We start from the raw sequence: 17,084 nt of genomic DNA, 5'->3' as shown, positions 1-17,084 counted from the left end.
ATTTGGGAACAAAACAGCAAACAAAAGAGACAAACCAAACAACAAATTCTTAACTATAGAAAATAAACAGATGGTTACTAGAGGGGAGGTTTGTGGGGTGGATGGGTGAAATAGATGATGGGGATTAAGGAGTGTGTTTATCTTAATGGGCACTGAGTAATATATGGAATTGCTGAATCACTATATCGTACGTTGAAACTAATACAACACTGAATGTTAACTATACTGAAATTAAAACAAAAAAAATAAAACAAATAAAAAAAGAAAATTTTAAGCACAATGTACTTAAAGAAGCTAAATTCATAGAAGCTAAATTGAAGAGGGTTTCGGGGCTCAGTTGGTTAAGTGTCTGCCTTTGGCTCAGGTCGTGATCTGGGGTTCCTCTAGGATTGAGCCCCACATCAGGCTCCTTGCTCAGCGGGAAGCCTGCTTCTCCCTCTCCTTCTGCTTTTGCTCCCCACTTGTGCACGTTCTCTCTCTCTCTCTCTCAAATAAATAAATAAATAAAATCTTAAACAAAAAAGAGGTTTTTTTCCTTCTATTGTCAACTTGTTATTAAGAATTTTTGATTTGGGGAGGCTGGGTGGCTCAGTCAGTTGAGCATCTGCCTTCAGCTCAGGCCATGATTCTGGGATCCTGGGACTGAGCCCTACGTCAGGCTCCCTGCTCAGCAAGGAGTCTATTTGTACCTCTCCCTCTGCCCCTCCCCACTGCTCATGCTCTCTTTCTCTCTCTCTTTCTGAAATAAATAAATATTAAAATTTTTTTTTTTTTTTTTTTTTTTTTTTTTTTTTTTTACTTAGTGGTGTGTTGGGTAGTTCAGTTGATTAAGTGACCAACTCTTGATTTGGACCCAGGTCATGATCTCAGGATCCTGGGATTGAGCCCTGCATCAGGGCTCTCAGCAGGGAGTCTACTTGAGGATTCTCTCTCCCTCTGCCCCCCACCCACAGCTCACATGTTCTCTTACTCTCTCTCAAAAATAAATAAATAAATCCTTAAAAAGATTTTATAAGATTAATTACATTAATATCTCACTTTGCATATAAAAGCTCATTCTACCAGCTTAGTTTACAACCTCAAATCTAATTCCCAGTACACATTGCAATAAATGTATTCTGTAAAACAAAGTGGATTACCAAAAAGTAACTCAGCATGTTTGACAAGAACCAGAATGAATTTTAACCCCCTCCAATAATAAAACAGCCAAAATTTAAAATGTGATGGATGGGTTTTAAAGTTCAAAACTGATGAACTAGAATGTATAGTTATATTCTAAAATATATAGAATATATAAAATACATAATAAATATATATTTAGTTATATTATAAAATATATAGATACATTCTATATATAGATATATAGAATAATACTAGAAACTATCTAGAACAGCAGAGAAAGAGAAAAAAAGTAAATGTGGAAACAAAGTTAAGAGACATGGGAGATAGAAAAAGAAGGCCTAACATGCATGTAATTGGAGAACCATAGACAGGAGATAGCAGAGGTAACATCTGGAGATAGTGGCTGAGAATTTTCCACAATTCATAAAAGATAACAATCTACAAATTCAAGAAGTTTAATTAATTCCAACCAGAATTAATAATATTATCATAGAGTAGAAAAAAGGAATTAAAATTCCAGACCAAAGGGAAAAAAAGTCAAGTGAAGGTCTTGGAATTAGTGTTCTAAGGTCCTTATATTGTCCAGATTAACATTATGTTTGAAACAATGCATGTTATGATTTTAAAGGTAACTATTAACATAACAGAAAATAGTATGTAACTTAAAATTACTATAGTAGAGTAGGAAAAGGAGAAAAACATTAAAAAGGGAGGAAAAATAGAAAGCATAAAATAGTAAGATCCTTCCATTCTTTCTTAAAACCATGCTATCTTTCCCATCACTACAAAAAAAGTGCTCATTAGATTACTAATGACCAAGAGCCAATTGTTGTTATTTTTCAGTATTTAATTTACTCGCTCCATCAGAAATAAGTGTCATATATATCTTTCCTTCTTAATAAACTAGATTCACTAGGGCTCCAAGTTTTCTCTATACCTTACTGGTCTCTCCTCTTTTGTCTCATTTACTGTTTACTTCTTGTGTCCCAGAATTCTTAAAATTGTAGTCTCAAGGTTCAGTGTTGGTTGCCTTCTCTATCTACCTTCAATTTGTGGATAATATTATCTAATCTCATGGTTTTAGTAACACACCTGCATTGTATAATACAGCAGCCACCAGTCACCCATACCTATATATATATAGATAGATAGATATAGATATAGATATAGATATATATAAATTAAAATTAAATTAAAAAAAAATTCAGCACCTGGGTCACACTAACCAAATTTGAAGTGCTCAGTAGCCATACGTGCCTACTGGTTACCATATTGCACAGTGTAAAAATAAAACATTTCCATCATAACAGAAAGTTCTATTGATCTAGACAATGACAACTTCCACAGTAACATTTTTAGCCAACATTTCTCTCCTGGATTTAACATTTGCATATCCAACTGCCTACTTAACATCTTTTTTTTTTTTTTAAGATTTTGTTTATTCATTTAGAGACAGCGTGCAAGCAGGGGGAGAGGGAGAGAGAGTGAGAGAATCCTAGGCAAAGTCCCTGCTGAGTTCAGAGCTCAATGTGGAGCTTGATCTCATGACCCTGAGATCATGACCTGAGGCGAAATCAAGAGTTGGATGCTCAACCAACTAAGCTACCCAGGTGCTCCCATCCTTTTTAAATTAATATAACTGACATAAAACATTGCATTAGTTTTAGATGAACAATATAATTATTTGATATACATATATATTCTTCTTAACATTTTTATTTGGATACAACAGGCAACCAACATATCAAAACTGAGCTTTTAATTTTTTCCCAAAAAAAGTATCCTACTGATTGTTTTCCTGATTTCAGTTGCTGGCCTCACCATCCTTCTAGTTATTAAGGCCAAAATCCTCAGAGGTATTCATGACTTCTTTTTCTCAGTGTACATTCAATCCATTAGGAAAATAGTCTTGGCTTTCTCTTCAAGTATATTCTGGGTCTGGAAACCACCATTTGTTATCAAGAGTTCTACAACAGTTTTCTTTCTATTTATTTATTTATTTATTTATTTATTTATTTATTTGACAGACAGAGATCGCAAGTAGTCAGAGAGGCAGGCAGAGAGAGAGGGGGAAGCAGGCTCCCCGCTGAGCTGAGAGCCCGATGCGGGGCTTGATCCCAGGATCCTAAGACCATGACCTGAGCCGAAGGCAGAGGCTTAACCCACTGAGTCACCCAGGTGCCCCTCAACGACAGTTTTCTGATGGAGTTCCCTGCTTCTACCCTTATGCCCTTACTGTCTACTCTGTACACAGCAGGTAGAGTTGTAGAGAGGTATAGAGAAGGATTTGATCTCACCCAATTGGTTTTTATCACGGGGGGAAGTGCTATTAGACCCAGTGGGTAGACTAGGGATGTTGCTAAATATCCTACAATGAACAAAACAGCCTCCTACAACAAAGAATTATTCAGTCCAAAATGTCAATAGTTCTGAAGTTGAGAAACCCTGCTCTACGCAGGTAAAGTAAGAGGTTATGAAAGGAACAGGCAGGAGAGGATCTTAAATGGTGATGGCAATATTGCATTTTTCAACTTGATTCTGCTTATATGGCCATTTACTTTATTATTATATATTTGTTTCATGCACTTAAAAAAAAGATTTTATTTATTTATTTGACAGAGAGAGAGCGCAAGTAGAGTGGCAGACAGAGGGAGAGGGAGAAGCAGGCTCTCTGCTGAGCAGGAAGACCGATGCGGGACTTGATCCCAGAATGACCCGAGCGGAAGGCAGCCGCTTAACCAACTGACCCATCCAGGTGCCCCTTTATGTACTTTTCTAAATGGATGTTGTATTTCAGAAGTAAGCAGACACACACAAGAAAAGCAAACTCCATAAAGTGAAATAAATAGGTTTTAACATTTAAGGCAGGTGCTTTACCTTTATTCTTCAACTCTAAGTTACTATGACTATCCTCATTTTATAAATAAGTATACAAGGTACAGAGAAGTTAACTGATTACAAAGTTCGTAAGGGGGAGAGTTAGAATTCAAACCAGGCAGTCTAAGCTCAAAGCCTGTATTCTTTGCCATTATGCTGTGCTTCTTTCCTGTTCTTTGCCCTTTGTCTCTCTTATTTTTCACCTTCTGTTTCTTATTGCCAGACTACTTAAAACAAGTATAGTTATATTGGTGCTGTATTTGTTTAACGGAGTCTTAAGTCTGCTGTTGGTATTTTTCTAAAAATAGCATTTAGAACACAGTAGAAAATACTTTGAGTCAGCAATGCTTACCTGCCACTCACTACTTATGTAATTGAAGATTAACCACTTAACCTTCATGAATCTGTTTTCCCAACTGTGAAACTGAAACAATAGCATCCACCCCACTGGTGTGGTTGAAAATTAAATGAAATGATGCATGTTATACTTAGTACTTTGTAACAGGAAAACAAATGTTGAAACCCACTATTATTCCTCTCAGAAAACAAATGAAAAGATTTGTTGTTGGTTGGTTTGTTTTTTTAAACATATGCAGCCTCTTGAGATTAACCTCTTCAAGTGAAAAATTCTGCAGTAATGAGGTAGGCAAAAGTCAAAATGCCACTATTAAGTGACATAGATGTTGGTAACATATTCTATCTCCAGAATATGTACGTTTTCTTTCCTCTGTCATTCCTTTCCATTTCCCTCTTCTGTTTTCCAGCCCAGCATTTAAGCCAAAGGTCTCATTAACTTTTTAGTCTCACTAGAGACAAATAATGTTAAAGAAGTACCTTATGTAATAGTGATTTTTCAAAAAAAGTGAAATCAAAATCCTACCATCTCCAGGCCTGAAGGGCTTTATTTCTGTGTCATTCTATAGAGCACACAAGCAAAACTGATTATCTATTTTAAGATGAGACAACTAAAATACTGAGTAATGGCAAACCCTGAACAATATATTCATTCAACGACTTCTCACCAAGCCTCTACAATGTACTGAAGTACTGAGAAAAAAATATTTTTTTAACTTATGGTTCCCAATCTTAATAAACGTAAAAAACATTATTATTTAAGAAGCCTAGAAGTCAGGTAACTTGTTCTAAATCACTTAAATAATAAAACCTAGTAGGATGTTAATTACCAATTTTTATTTTCAGTTCATCATTTTACTTTTAATTAAAGTGTACACCAATGCTAGTCCTAGCTCCTAAATTAACTTTCCAATAGAGCAGTGCAAAATTTATTTTTTTATGATAAAAAGTTTACTCAACTGTTTAAAACACAGATTCACAAAATGCATTGTATGTATTTAGATTGAAGCATCAGAAATGATCCTGAATAAAAAGCATACATTATTCAAAGGTAATTGTTATTAATCTTTCATTAAGATGGAAGAAACTGAGGCAAGGTTAAGTAATTTCACAAAAATAGAGTTAGTTGAGAAGCAGAAACACAAACTTGATCTTTCAGTTCCTTCCTCCTTCTACATAATAAAACTAATTAATAATTCAGTTGACTTGTTTGGTCTTAAATTTTAAAACTGAAAAGTAGTATGTTTCAAGATTATTTGAACCACTAATTATAAAACTAGTATTGATATTCCTATTAAACTTCCTTAATTTAAAACTGTCAATGACTACTTAACCTGAAAAAATTGCTTCCTGGGTATAAAGAGTGAAAATATTCTATATAAAATACCAACAAAAAATACATTTTAAATTAAGGTGGACATAGCACAGGAATTAAAAACTTAGAAAAAAAGATATTGTAGAGAAGTTATTCTGTGTATTGGTTTGATATGATTTCAAATCTACTTGTTTACAACCTAAGTGAATCATTTTAACCTGTTTATGACAAAGCCAAAAAAAAAAAAAAAAAGTTGTTTTAGAAGTAAAGTTGTTTAAAAAAAAAAAAAGAAGTTGTTTTGATATAAGAACAAAGTTAAGCGTGCTAGGATGTTTTCATGGATAAGAACTCAGGAGCTTATTTGCTTATCAATAAAAACACAGGAAGAAGCAACTATGGCAAGGGGGATATCTGTACTATAAACAGTGAGTTTGGGAAGACGATCAGAGTGTTGGGTATGGGCAAGGTGACGGTTGCGATCTAAAATAGCTCTCTAAAGACCTGGGGGCAATTAGATCCTGCTGAGGCAAAGGATACTTTTATCTGCAGTGGTAAAAGCCATGCAGCAGCCCAGAAGATCATCTTGCCCATCAACAGGGACAATGACCATCCCTAGCAACATGCTCTAACAACAGGAGACTTCTACTTTTGTGTAGGAAGCTGGACATTCACTCTGGTTGACTCAGCTGTCTTTCCCAAGTATCAACTCCAAAAAGTTACACCTTAAATAAATTTGGAATTTATTCCTTTCATCTCCTCTTGTCTTGAATGAGAGTATAATTAATTTATCACCGATTTGGAGTATTTCTTTATTGGCTTATCAAGAGGCATCATTCTGTATACTACTGGCTTGTGAAATTCCCACAGTGAACCTCTGTTAAATAAACCATTGGCAAATACAATCTCAATCTCAGCATTAACTTGCCTTCTGAAAAAAACCAAGTTACTAGCTTTACAGAATTTTTAAAACATTCTCTCAGTTTTAAAAGTTAAATATTTTAGGAATTAAAAAGATGATTGTCAGCCAGTATCCTTTCATCAAAAAGAATAACATTAAGAACTGCAGGGCTATTCATTCAAGAAAATCTAATGCACATAAAAACTTCTCTAAAAGACCATAAATTCAATTTGTACAAACATTAGGAAGATGCCAGGTACTGTTAAATTCTGTATAGAAGTTTGCTATCATTTCTGTACTTAATAAAACTAAACTTAATCAAGTCACAATAGAATTGCTAAGAAATACTAGAGAAGAATTTAAATTTTGACTGGGAGATACAGCCTTATTGCTCCTCAATCTCTAAAAACTGATAAAATCATCTTCAGAAAGCACTGCCAGGATATTCCTTCATTTGAATTATACACAATGCTTAATTTGGGGCATGGCCTACACTGGTTCATCAAGTAGAGTGTGGTAGTTGAAAGCTCATGTGTCAGACTGTCTGGGTTTGAATCCTGGCTCTGCTATTTTCTATGTGATTTTGATTTAAACTCCCTAAGACTCACTGGTTCAGGGAATAATAAAAGTACTAGTCTTATAGGGTTTGAGATTTGAGATAATGTACATAATGTGCCTTCACTCACAATGAGTGTTCAACAAACACAGCTATCATTTTATTATGAGTTTGGCTCTTTAAAGTAGTTAGCAAAATTATGTGTTGGCTTAACTTAGTGGTATGAATAAAATCAGCTGATGTATCTATATGCCTTTAGTATAGAGTGAGTAAACTCGGTGAGGTAAGAAAGATAAAGAAGTTGAGCTTCACAGTATTACTGAACTGTCACAAAAAGAAAAGACCTAAAGGGAAGAAATCATTTCTGAAGAAGAAAACTGGATGTCACTTTGGAGAAAAACCCAGGGAAAAAGAAAAATCAATAAATAAGTAGTGGGAGTTGGGACTAACATTTATTTACTAAACACCTATTCCTGGCCTAAGTTTTTACATGTTATTTAATTGCAACTAATCTTAGAATTTGGAAAAAAGGTACTACTTTCAAATTATAAAAAAAGGAACTGAAACTCATAAGTAACTTGTCCTATATCATTTGGCTAATAAAGCCACAGCTGAGATGGAAACCAGGTAACTTAGGTCCCAAATGTTACTTCCAGTTTACTGTGATGTCTGCCCAGACTTCGGTTTTTAACCAATACGCTCTGCAATATTGGTTCCTATACTAAAGTGAGAATGCGACTGAGTTTAGGAAGAGAGGATTCTTTTAACTTCTGGAAATCAATACTTTTGCTGAAATTAAATACTAGAAAACCCAGAATAAGAAAAATCTAGAAAGGTCCTGGGACCTCAGTCAGCCTTCCCAAAAATGATAATCAAAGTTAGGGAAAATGTGAGGGGTGTTCAGGATTTGACAAAAAGTTTCCAGTTTAATCACATATGTGTGTTTGTTCTGAGCAAATCTGAAATGTTGTGGTGTTGCCAGATTAGCTCTTTATTCCAAATAAGCAAGAACAATGATACTATCTCAGTGATCTAAATAAGCCTTAAATGAGTCCAAACCCTATAATGCCTTTCTAGGATTTAATAATATTCAAGTAAATACAAAGAATTGTAAGAAAATTGGTAATTTTCAGTTGCCTCAATTAGTCAAATAGCTTGACTTCAAATACCCCAAAAATGCTATTTCAAAGGAAATATAATGCCTTTTGGAAGTCTTGATGAGTACAACTACAAGATATTCTCAAGTTTGATGAATTTAAGAGCAAATTAGAGGTCCAGAGCTAATGCTACATAGATAATAACACAAAATAGCACCATCTATAATTAACTAAAATGTTAAATACTCCTATACCATTAATTTGCCTCAGACAACACTGATAAGGGATCTAAACATAAAAGATGACATAAACAGATAAAATCACTTCTAATGGCTCAAACCTGAGGTTTTTAAAATTTTTTTTGTATTTTAAAGATTTTATTTATTTATTTGAGAGAGAGAGAGAGAATGAGAGAGGGAACACAAGCATGGGGAGTGGAAGAGGGAGAAGCAGGCTTCCCCTTGAGCAGGGATCCTAATGTGGGACTCGATCCCAGAACCCTGAGATCATGACCTGAGACAAAGGCAGCTGCTTAATGACCGAGCCACCCAGGCACCTCAGTCCTCTGAGTTTTAAAACAAAGTCATAGAAGCAAGACTATTAATGTCAAAGCTAAGTCATTTAATAATATATCCCACTTACTTTAAAATTGGTTCAGTATGGAGTCTCAAAAGGAAAATAACAGTTTACTGAACTGCTTGCTGATATCTGCACTGAAAAATACTTTTTTTCCATAAAAAGGACATAGAAAGCCACCAAAGAAAGTTCATTTGACATAAATTCTTAAAAGGTATTGACTGTAAATTTTACTATTAGGCAAAGAAGACATCCAGATGGCCAACAGACACATGAAAAAGTGCTCCACATCACTTGTCATCAGAGAAATAAAAATCAAAACCACAAAGAGATGCCACCTAACACCAGTCAGAATGGCTAAAATTAACAAGTCAGGAAACAACAGATGTTAGTGAGGATGCGGAGAAAAGGGAACTCTCCTACACTATTGCTGGGAATGCAAGCTCGTGCAGCCACTCTGGAAAACAGCATGGAAGTTCCTCAAAAAGTTGAAAATAAAGCTACCCTATGACTCAGAAATCGCACTACTGGATATTTACCCTAAAGATACAAATGTAGTGATCCACAGGGTATATGCACCTCAATGTTTATATCAGCAATCTCCACAATAGCCAAACTGTGTAGAGAACCTAGATGTCCATCAAGAGATGAATGGATAAAGAAGATATGGTAGGAGCGCCTGGGTGGCTCAGTGGTTTAAGCCACGCCTTTGGCTCAGGTCATGATCTCAGGGTCCTGGGATCTAGCCCCACATCGGGCTCTCTTCTCAGCAGGGAGCCTGCTTCCCCCTTTCTCTCTGCCTGACTCTCTGCCTGCTTGTGATCTCTCTGTCAAATAAATAAATAAAATCTTAAAAAAAAAAAAAGAAGATATGGTATATATATATATAATGGAATACTGGGTAGCCATTAAAAGAAATGAAATTTTGCCATTTGCAACGACGTGGATGGAACTAGAGGGTATTATGCTGAGCAAAATAAGTCAATCAGAGAAAGACAATTATCATATGATCTCTCTGATATGAGGAATTTGAGAGGCAGGGCAGGGGGGTTGTGGGGGGTAGAGGAGGAAAAAATGAAACAAGATGGGATCGGGATGGAGACAAATCATTAAGAGACTCTTAATCTCATGAAACAACCTGAGGGTTGCTGGAGGGTGGAGGGGTAGGGATAGGGTGGCTGGGTTATGGACTTTGAGGAGGGTATGTGCTATGGTGAGTGCTGTGAAATGTGTAAGCCTGATGATTCACAGACCTGTACCCCTGGGGCAAATAATAGATTATATGTTAATAAAAATAATTTTTTAAAAAGGTATTGATTGTAAATATCAGTATATTTCAAAGGATGTCAGCTCTTTTCCACACTAGGCTCAGAAGTGTCCTTTCACAATTCTTTGCAAAAGCCAGTCTACGTGTCTAGCTAAGATGCTAGCATCCATCTGCAATAGGACCCATCAATTTTAGCCCAAACAAAAGTAGAGTTGACCCCCGAACAAAGCAGAGGTTAGGGGCAGCAACCTCAAACCCCCAACCCCACAGCTGAAAATGCACATGTAACTTTTGACTCTCCCAAAACTTTAGTAATAGCCTACTTTTGACTGAAAGCCTTCCTGATAGCATATGTAGTTGATTAACACATATTGCGTATATTGTACGCATTAAACACCGTATTCTTACACTAAAAGCTAGAGAAAGCAAAATGTTATTAAGAAAATCATAAGGAAAGTACATTTACAGTACTATACTGTAAAAAATTCACATATAACTGGACCTCTGAAGTTCAAACTTGTGTTAAGGGTCAATTGTATTATGGACCCAGCATACAAGTATTTATATGTTCTTTCTCAAAGACTGAAAATTAGTATTACCTAATACCTCTGCATATGGTAGAAGTTCAAATACTGTATTTACATTCAGCTTAGCAGAGCAAGAGTTCACAAATTTTTTTCTGTAAAGGACCAAATAATAAATATTTTCCACTTTGTGAGCCTTATCATTTCTGCAGCTACTCAACTCTGTATTTTATAATTTTTTAAAAGATTTTATTTATTTATTTGACAGAGATCACAAGTAGGCAGAGGCAGGCAGAGAGAGAGGAAGAAGCAGGCTCCCTGACAAGCAGAGAGCCCGATGTGGGGCTCAATCCCAGGACCCCAGGATCATGACCTGAGCCGAAGGCAGAGGCTTTAACCCATTGAGCCACCCAGGCATCCCTCAACTCTGTATTTTAGCACAGAAGACAATATATAAATGAGTGAGCATGGCAGTGTTCCAATAAAACTTTTTAAAACTTTTTCAATTTTTAAAAATACTTTCATTTATTTGACAGAGAGCACAAGCAGGGGTTAGAAGAGTGAGAGGGAGAAGCAGGCTCCCTGCTGAGCAGGAAGCCTGAGGTGGGGCTTCCTGGGATCACGACCTCAGCAGAAGGCAGACACTTAACTGACTGCCCCCCAATAAAACTTTATAAAAAATAAATGCATCTGGGGGCAATGGTCATAGCAAATCTGGTCAGTTTGGCCACTTCTGTACTACGCCAATATAAAAGCCAATGGAACCACAGCATAAAAAAGGCAGCTTGGTTCATGAAAGAAGTTATGCTATGTATACATGTTTTCATCTATAGAAATCTGCAACTGCTATAATGTCTGGTAATGAATTTATCTCAAACTCTTCCTTCTGAATCACTTAATGGTCAGCCAATAAGAGTTGTAAAGCTCCAATTCTGAGGAGACTGGTAGAACATGCTTCCAAACTGATCAATAAATGCTTCAAAAGCTGTTAAATTTCACCGTGCTGGAGGGCAATGTAGTCTAATAAAGAAATAACCAGCCAAAACAATGCAATGGGAACACTAAATGCTCTTCAGTTTTGTTATGCAGTAAGAAAGAATGCTGATGATGGACTGAAATTTAAGTGTATTATAAAATGCAGGCCCAGTAGAAGTTTTTAATCTCCTAATTGTTTTTTTAACTTTTATGCTCATATCTCCTTCTTAAAAAATACTATAAATATTATTTTATTTTATAGTTCAGGTGGGTATTCCCAACCTCGTATGCCGTTTACCCGTTACTGTAAATATGTAGGGTACTGTAAAATCAAATTAGCATGCTATTTTTATATGACTCAGATATACAGCATTTAGGATTGAGAGAAGCAATCTAAGGCTAAGTGTTCCCAGAGGTAGGAAAGAAAAGGTCACATATTAATTTGCTACCAACCTTTTATATTACTATGAAGTTTGTAGAGATTTTTCTTTAAGTTAAGGCCGGGGTTTCCTTGATCTATTGAGAAATTTAAAAACTTGCCCTTCAGCGTCTGCCTATTATTTTGTATAGGTAAGCATAAAAAAATAAAAAAAAAAAGAGTAACAGGTTAGAGTTTGCTGCTGTACTGATCTCAGCAATAGATTACGGCAGTACTTCAGAGTAATGAAAATTAGGTTTTAGTCAAGTTGGCCATTAACTGGCTGGCTGGTCATGCACGAGGCAGTTTCTCCAACTTGGTGGACCTTAGTTTCCTCATCAGTAAAGTGAAGAGAATGTGCTTTACTAGCTATTCTCAAAGGCCTCCTCCAGCTCTAGTATTCTAAGACAGCTAAGATATAAAGTCACCTACTATCAAGACAGCCGCTCTCACATTTGAGCCGGGGAAAAGAGAGGCGAGGACTTAATTCTTTCGGCCCCCCACCCATCTGTGGTCCTAGTCCCAGACACTAATGTGTTCCCTCCCAGGATCTCCTTTTTCCAGCTCTTCCTTACTCGGGACAGAGAAGGTTCTCCCGTTCTGGCAATAATTCCAGTTCTCCTCCTTCTCACCCGGGTGTTTACCCATCATCACCCCCAGGCTGAAACACGCACCGACTCCCCATAGCCCCCTGAACTCTCTGCTCCCGCGGGAGTCACCAGAGCCGAGAGGAGCGCGCGTCGCCCCTCTGGAGTGGTCTCCTCAGTCCCCGACTTTGTCCTCACGGATCCCCTAATAAGCAACTGTTCCGACGCGTTTCACTAAAGAACTTCCCCGGCAACAGCCGGCTCCACAGCAAGCTCAGCGGTTCCCGCCGCTTCCCCTCTATCCTCTCCGCCCGTACCGAGGGGTCATTTTGTAAGACCAGGGAACATGCCCTACCTGCTTCCGCCAAGGGCTCAGTCTCCGAAAAGTCGGAGACCCTTTCCCAAATCCTCTCAACTTGCTGTAGCAGGGTTTCTCCTCTCCTGAACAGGAAGAGGCAATAGCTTAAGCCGCGGGGGCCGGCGGGGGATGGAGTTCTGAGAGCGTTAAGTCGGCAGCCGCTGTCAAACCTCCCGCCCCTGGGGACTACAACTCCCAGAGGTCTCTGCGAGAGTCACCATGCCTCTCGCCGCAGAGCCGCGTTCTCCAGCTTTGGAAAGGCGGGGTGGTTCAGGTTCGCAAATCTCATCCCTGCTCAGTGATGTTTGGCGTTGTGTGAGATGCTTGCCTGACGACCAAAGTCGCCTAGAAGAAGAAATGCCATCTCCTGCAGTCCTTACACCTCCAGAGGTTACCTAGGAAAGGGTTGACGTGACATCTCCATCTAGAGCTGACCTCCCATTATCAGTCTCTTCTCCGGCTCTTTTGCCTTGTGTTCTGTACTGTCGTCACGTGCCTGAATCCCACAGACAGCGAGAGAAACTGGTTTGAAAAACGTTGAGTTGGCATTCTCACTATTTTGGCTGGACACTAATTTTTTGTTGTTGTTCTGTTTTTCTTTTCTTTTCTTTCTTTCTTTTTTTTTTTTTTTAATTATTATTCTTTTAATGCGTTGACAAATTCGTCCTTAGGCGAAAAGAAGGGCTTTGGGAGTATTTTAACCCATTCTTCGTATCCCTCGCAATTTCAACCAAAACCCCCGAAATTAACCTATAATCTAAGTAAAATTAATGTGCTTATTGTAAAAAGTCAGCTCAATCAAAGTCCCTTGGGAAGCATATAGCAACACCTACGGGCTTCTTAATTAGGAAGCCAGTAGGTTTTTTTTTTCTTTTTTCCTTAAGAAAAACAACCAGAAGAAAACAAGAAATGCAATGGGATAAGGAAACCAAATTAACGATTCCAAATTTAACAGCTAATATTGAGTGCTAAGCACTTTACATACAATACTTTAAGTCTCTACCATGATGTAGAAGTGTATATTATTCCCATTTTACAAATAAGGAAATAGTCTTACAGAATTTAAGTAACTTCCCCAAGGCCAAACAAGAAGAAAGTGGCAGAAGAGTCAGACTTCCAACTGACGTCTTATTTCAAAGCCTGAGTTCTCAAACATTATCAAACACTCCCTGTATTACTGAGGACTTGACAACAGGCAGATGATACAATGAATATTGGCTTTATGACAGGTAAAATTTATTTTGCTAATGGTGTCCTTATTCCAAACTTTTTGCAGTTACTCTTTTACCTACCTTTAAATAAACATTCTTGGGGCACCTGAGTGGCTCAGTGGGTTAAAGCCTCTGCTTTTGGCTCAGGTCATGATCCCTGGAATCGAACCCCACATTGGGCTCTCTGCTCAGTGGGGAGCCTTCGTCCCCCCAGCCCTGCCTGCCTCTCTGTCAACTTGTGATCTCTGTCAAATAAATAAATAAAACCTTTAAAAAAATAAATAAACTAACATTCTTTTGATGACTTCAATGAAAGTAAAATTTTCTTCTTTCGCTGCATTCCAGGTTGAGAAAATAATTTTAGGCAAGACCAAAAAGCACAGAATTGAATGGTATGGAGTGACATCAGTGAAAATGGTAAAGTAGGGAACTTCTGTTGCTTCCATAAAAGCAATAAATAAATTGGCAAAACTGCTGGAATCAACTTTTTTTTTTTTTTTTAACTCTGGCATGAATAATAAGATGTAAAACAACCAGGGAACACTTAAGAATGCTGAATTTTGACAGGAGAGCACCATGATCATCTCCTACTCTCCAGGTTGGTAGCGGCCTTAAAAATAGTAGCTTATGGGGGCACCTGGGTGGCTCAGTGGGTTAAGCCACTGCCTTCGGCTCGGGTCATGATCTTAGGGTCCTGGGATTGAGTCCCGCATCAGGCTCTCTGCTCAGCAGGGAGCCTGCTTCCCTCTCTTTCTCTCTGCCTGCCTCTCCGTCTGCTTGTGATTTCTCTCTGTCAAATAAATAAATAAAATCTTAAAAAAAAGAAAATAGTAGCTTATGTTCCTGATGTAGGTTGCTGGTATCGGAGGGAGCAATATGGACCTTATTCTCAAGAAATTGTAATTAAGCATTTTCTATCTGTTGGTTCCCTGAAAGTTTGGCTCCACCGCTTGCCTTTATTTTGCCTGCCTTGGAATGTCCCCAGGGCTGAGGCAGCTTTCTAGGACTTAATGTGTTTGTAAAAAGCATTTAAAATGAATGAATTAGTCACTAAGTTTACTAAGTAGTTAGGTCCAAACAAATTAATAAGCATTTATGTCCTAACAACTTCGTAACCACTTAAAATATATTGAATTGAAGTTGAATGAAAAATATTTTATTTCATTCTTAAGTAGCCCCGGTTGTTTACTAATGGGAAGTGTACATCTATTGGGCACTTCTTAACTTCTCAAACTTGAAGTCATGTGGGATACCACTGTCCTTGTTTTGTGCTTCACACTGGATTTTGCACACTTTCTTGAGACCATAGCAACCACTGAAAACTCAACTTGGTGGATATGATGTTATCCAAGAAATTAACTTGATCTAATGTTGAAATTATTAATTATCTCAATGTAGTAGTTCACATGGTATCTGACAGATGTTGCTGTGTTTTCCTCAAAAATTTAAAATACCCTGGGGCACCTGGGTGGTTTAGTAGTCTCTGAAGGATCCAGCTCTTGGTTTCTGCTCAGGTTCTGATCTCATAGCTCTTGAGATCAAGCCCCACACCTGGGCTCCATGCTTAGCAGGAGTCTGCTTGGATATTCTCTTTGCCCCTCCTCCCCCTCATGTGCACTCTCTCTGTCTAAAATAAAGAAATAAATCTTAAAAAAATACTGTACTCTGGGGGTCCCTGGGAGTTTCCTGTGGTACTCTCACTGTTTAGGGACTTCAGGTCACTAGCCATGATTTCTACAACAAGGATTGTTAAACTTTCTATAAAGGGCCCAATAGTAAGTTTTCTAGGCTTTCTGGCCATATGGTCTCTGTCATCAATTACCTGATTATGTCTTTATGGCATAAAAGGAGTCAACATAAACAATATGTGAACAAGTGGAGTGGCTGTATTCTAATTTATTTATAGAAACAGGTACTGGGCTGGGTTTATCCCTAGGACATGGTTTTCTGACCCTCAGCTTAGAAGATGCAAAATGGAGATTTTTGTGTATTAGTTGCAGTTTTCCTAAGGAGAAGAGTATTTTCTCAATGATTTGGTTACCCCAAGTTGAAATGTGTTTGAGAAATGTAGTAGAAACACTTGCATCTGGGCACCTGCATGGCTCAGTCAGTCAAGCATCTGCCTTTGGCTCAGGTTGTTATTTCGGGGCCCTGGATTGGGTTCCCTGCTCATTGGGGAGCCTGCTTTTCCCTACCCCCTCATGCTCTTTCTCACTCTCTCTCTCTCTGTCAAATAAATAATTGCTTTAAAATAAAATAGAACAGAATAATTTCAAGTTTACAAAAGAAGTTGCAAAGGTAGTGCAAAGAAATCCAATATATCCATTACTCAGTTATCAATTGTTACCATTTTGTCGTATTCATCTATTGTCTCCCTTCTTCCCTCCTTCTGTCTCCTCACTTTTTCTCTGTCTCTCTCTCTCTCTCTGCATACATTTTTCCCCCTAAACCATTTGAGATTAAATTGCACACCATATGCCTCTGCTTCTAAATTCTTTAGTGTTTATTTCCCAAGAAAAGGGTTTTCACAGTATAATGGTCAAGACTAGACCTTTTAAAAATTGGTACAATGCTCTTATTTAATTTATAAGCCTATGGCAAATTTCACCAATTGTTTCAATAATGTCCTTTATGAGATGTTTTGTTCTGGGTCTTTTTTCCTCATCCAGAACCCAACACAGGATTGATCATGTATTGCATTTAGTCTTCAAGTCTCCTTAGGCTCCTTTATTCTGGAATAGCTCCTGAAGACTTTCTTTCTTTTTCATGACACTGACATTTTTTTGTTTGGTTTTTAAAGATTTTATTTATTTATCTGAAAGACAGAGTGAGAGAGAGAAAGCATGAAATGGTGGAGGGTCAGAGGGAGAAACAGACTCCCTGCTGAGTGGGATCCCGGTGCAGAACTCCATCCTGGTACTTGATCCTGGGACTCTGGAATCATGACCT

At 37.6% G+C, this 17,084-nt stretch overlaps 1 protein-coding gene across 4 annotated transcripts in view; it reads right to left on the bottom strand.

Annotated features, from left to right (window-relative positions):
- SLC38A9 (solute carrier family 38 member 9) overlaps positions 1 to 13,100 on the bottom strand; it is an 80,189-nt gene extending 67,089 nt beyond the window's left edge. The window contains exons 1-2 of one of the 4 annotated variants that reach the window (XM_032336218.1): positions 12,922 to 13,088; positions 12,015 to 12,115 (exon numbers count right to left, since the gene is read on the bottom strand). The gene's annotated coding sequence lies outside the window, so the exon portion shown is untranslated. Of the gene's footprint in view, positions 1 to 12,014; positions 12,116 to 12,921 lie in introns of all 4 variants that reach the window. The other 3 variants (XR_004284004.1, XM_032336220.1, XM_032336217.1) reach the window with 3 other exon arrangements.
- Between the last annotated feature and the right edge of the window lie 3,984 nt (positions 13,101 to 17,084).

The sequence above is a fragment of the Mustela erminea genome, chromosome 3 (assembly GCF_009829155.1).
Source record: "Mustela erminea isolate mMusErm1 chromosome 3, mMusErm1.Pri, whole genome shotgun sequence".
Taxonomy (NCBI): domain Eukaryota; kingdom Metazoa; phylum Chordata; class Mammalia; order Carnivora; family Mustelidae; genus Mustela; species Mustela erminea.
The sequence above is the reverse complement of the archived record's forward strand: the minus strand, read 5'-3'. Positions and strand labels throughout refer to the sequence as shown.